The following is a 4,634-nucleotide window of genomic DNA, read 5'->3' on the forward strand; positions in this document are numbered from 1 at the left end:
CACATAATTGTAGACAAACTGTTAAAACTGATTTACAAAACACGTTAACAGTCAGGAATTATTGAAAGTGGCGGTTCCAACCATATCAATCCAGTGACAATTGCCAAGAGACACAAACCTAAAGTAAAAATAAAAAGGTTAATAAAGAGTTGTCAGACTGAATTAATTAGGACAAAACACAGATCCAAGCCAAATGTCAAAATGAAAAATGACTAATAGATTTTATTAATAAGTTATGTTGTTCTTTAGATTTCTGTGTTTAAGTTTATTTAAATTAGTTATAAATTAATCAAAATTTATCCGGGGTAAAGTTTTAATTAATTTAGGGGGGAAATGTTATGTTTTATTAATTTGGAGATTTTAAATCAATTCTTTTATCGGTACCGAGACACAAAAGTATCGAATTAACACAAATTTTGGTATTAAATATATTTAAAATAGTCACTAACAGGATGTGAATTACTATAATGGACTTAAATGGAAGATGTGTATAGATAGTATAAGTTAAAAATTTCTAATTAATGAACTTTCACGACAAAACGTCTCGACTGTCAGTTATAACTAAATTTGAATTTGCAATTCATTAAACTATGTAAATGCACTCATGTTGTACAAACATGTTGCAAAGAACAGTAAAGAACAATGTTACAATATTAAAAGTCAATTATAAGTTCTGGCATGAGCACATTTAATCATCTTAGTGAAATTTTGACAAGTGATTGACGTAAGATGAAGATATTTCACATATAATTCCGATTCATGCAATAAAACTGGTATGTAAAAGAAGCATAGTAGTAGATAGGCTATGTTCATACGGAGCCAAAATCCCATGTATTTTCTTATGAAGGTTCAGATTACAAATTTTTGGTGAATTTTACCCCNTTATAATAATTTTGCATAATTATTATTAAAAATGTCGACACAAAAGCGTCTTAAAAAAAACAACAAAATTGCAATACGAGTATTAGCTAAAAATTGTCTTAATTCCTCAATAACATGCACGTTATATCTTAACAGGTAACGTTAACAACCCTGAAATAACATAACTGTTATTATGATAAAATGGGATACATACTCGGCCTGATTATACAAATGAACAATTTCAAATGAATATATTTTTACCACGATTAAGAAGTATTTAAGAACAAACAACACGTGTTTGTTAGAATAGATTCACTAATGTGCAATGTGCTTAAAACTTACAAAAAACGATATAAAAGAATATTCCTAATTTTTAATGAAGTAAAAATTTAACATTAGCCGTGTTAGCGTATTTTCTCGTTTTGTTTAATCTTGACATTTTCTAGGTCTACCAAGTATATTTTTATTGTTTTTCTTGGTGTTCTGCTACGTCAGTCTGTTTATCGAGTGTTTTTTTTCTTCAAGTGGTTTATTATAGACGTACTCTTAACCACAACCAAATTTTCTCGAATGGTGTCCTGTTGCGAGGCTACTTCACTTACATAAAATTATCTTTAATGCGCATGCTCAGTAACATATAATTTTAATTTATTAATTACTATAAAAGTTAATATTGTTCTATAAATTTAAAAATATAAATTCTATAATTCTTTTAGTTTGTCACTTGGGCTTTGAAACTTCTTAAATATTTCTAATATTGCCAGAATATCGCGATATTTAAGGTCATTACAAAGAAAAATTTTTTTGACACATGTCCAAAGTTCATAAGGTCGAAAATCGGTCTGGTAAAAATACTGAGAAATTCTTCATGACAATGTGTATAAATTAAATTGCCTATCATTTGGCGTTTGTGACGTCACTACTAAAAAGGTCTATTTACCTGACAGTATCCTATCATTATTTCAGTTTTTCGATTTTTAATTCGTGAATCCTGTTTTATTAAATTAGGAAGCATATAAGAATTACATGGAATTCCATACAGGAATATATTAAATAACTCTAAATCTGCTTCTTTTATTACCACTTCTTTTTGTTTTTCTCTTCTAATTTCACTTGTGTTTTTTATGTTAGGAACTGTTTTCTAAAATCATTTACTTTAATTTTAATACATGTTTACTGTCATCTCAAAATGCGTGTTCACAAATAGAAGGTATTATTAACTATACAGGGTGATTCAGGTTTATTCGGGATAACTTCAGGAATCGATAGAACACGTTAAAATAATGTCCATTCATGATATAAACTTATTTCCTAAATCGCACCGTTTCGGAGATAGAGGGCGTTAAAGTAAGAATTGTTTTCCCGTTTTTCCCTCATGACTTTTTAACTTAATAATACTTTTAACGATAATTTTCACAACGTCAGTTTATACAAATCACTATGAGTTTTGTTTTTCATGGGTTGCTATAACGTTAAATGAAATTAGTAGATAGGCTATGTTACTATGGAGCCAAAATCCCATGTATTTTCTTATGAAGGTTCAGATTGCAAATTTTTTGTGAATTTTACCCTCTCCACTCCACTTTTAGGCCACGCCCATCGACCAATCAGAGCGTAGCATTCAAATTGGCCACATCTCTCGACCAATCAGATCGCGGCAAATTGGCGGTAAATTTAAAATCGAGTAACGATAGGTTGTTTGATCAATCAGAGTGCGGCAATAAAATTGGCGGTAAATTCAAATTTCTAGATTTAAACGTTTGCGCAATAGAGATCGGAGTAAAGGAGAGAGGTGGGCTGTAAATTTAAAGTTGGTTTCGAATTTTATTTAAATTAAAAAAAGTCTTGCTCTGTCTGAGATTCGAACCCCGAACCTTTGGATTCCAAAGCGAGCCCGTTACCTCTAGACCACCATAGTAGCATCTAACAACAGGAATAATGTGGTTGATATATTAAATATTTCAGCTATTAGTATAAAATTTACGTTGGGTAGCGCTTAAAATCCGAGGATAAAGAATTTAATTACTAGAAGAATTCCATGCTATTTAGGAAATGAGTTAATATGAACAAAAATAAACTACTGTTTGAAATAAATAGCTACCGGATGTTTTGTTTTTTAAATAACACATCTCTTGTAACTTATATACGAGTTGTCTGATTGAGAGAAAACGGAAGAATTGAATTGTTGTTAGATTGTTACTGAATGGTAAATGCGACCCTTCACCTTAGTTATAGGAGTAAAGACCATTACATATATTTCTTCACACTATAAATATGGAGAAGAAATGCTCTCGGATGGAATATCTATACTATCTATACTAATATTATAAAGAGGAAAGATTTGTATTTTTTGTATGTAAGTATGTTTGTTAAACTCAAAAACTACTGGACGGATTTCGATAATTCTTTCACCATTAGTATGCTACATTTTCCCGGAGTAACATAGACTATATTTTTTATATCCCAAAATGTTTAAAATTAACACGAAAACGAAGCATTGTCTTAAAATCACTGTATGTTAAATTTATTGTACATACTTAATTAACACCATGTTTAACATTATCTTTTTAATTACTAGAAGAATGCTATGCTATGCTATTTAGGAAATGAGTTTAATAGAAACCGTTGTTATTATTATCTTAATACTGTCGTGTCAAGTTCATATTAAGGCTCATGTGACCAATGCTAATTACTTATTCTTTTAAATTGTAAATTATATTGAAAAAAGTTCAGGCAGAGAACGTATTAAGGAACAAACCAACAGATATAAAAACCTTTTAAAATCTCAAGAGTTGTCATGTCGCTTCTTTAAGAACATCCTGTAGACTGCTGCTGCTTCTGAAGTGGCCTGAAGAATGTAGGTACCTAGAGGAGAGGCACGGAATGAGAAAGAAAATCTCTGTGTACACCATTTATTAAGACTGCTTCTTAAAACTGTTAAAAATTCAGATTCAATAGGTACTAGTTTAATATTAGAACTAGAGATAAAGAGGGAGATAACAAATGGTATTGTTTTTGCTTTATACATGGGTCATCACAAAGCACGACAACAGCCGGGGTTCATTTGTCATCCTTTCATACGTTTCCATTATATTAATTAGCAAATATGTATCATTCGTTCTTCAACAACTAGTGTTACCCGAAATGAGTCGAGGCTGGACACCAACTAGTAAGCATCCCGGGTGTGTGAGTTATACTATCCAGTATGTGTCAATCGAAGTGCATGTAAGACTCCATACAAACTTACAAGGTACACTTCGAAGGAACCACAGCTTAAACGAGTATGGTATATTACTCAGAAATTTACAAATCATTGAACAAATGTGCTTGTACGAGTTGTCATGTGGTACCTGACCTCGTCGTATCCTGGTCTTCTGTACGTTCAGCACGGGTTCTCTGGAACTACCTGAAAATCCAAAATAAAATTAGAATGATATTTAAAATAGAAGTAAAAGGTCTAACATGTGTGTGGTGTTGATGATTATCCAGATAATCGTTATGTAAAACACAATTAGAAACAGATTGTGAGAACAGCAAAGATGTGTTAGAATGAGAGAGAGAGAGAGAGCGGAGACAATCCCGACAAACTTGTAAATGATTTACGCTATTATATCGAAGAGTGTCGTTTGACTAAAGAACATCGTCTCTGTAGTGACATTATCAACAAGCTACATAATATGGGAATAATTCAGTAACTTACCAATCATTTCCAGGTGATTGCATCCTTTCATTTGTCTTTAGGTGGCCGAGCTGTTACGCCTTCAGTGTGTTGT

This window comes from Anoplophora glabripennis, unplaced genomic scaffold (assembly GCF_000390285.2).
Source record: "Anoplophora glabripennis isolate ALB-LARVAE unplaced genomic scaffold, Agla_2.0 scaffold1607, whole genome shotgun sequence".
In the NCBI taxonomy this organism is placed as follows: Eukaryota; Metazoa; Arthropoda; class Insecta; order Coleoptera; family Cerambycidae; genus Anoplophora; species Anoplophora glabripennis.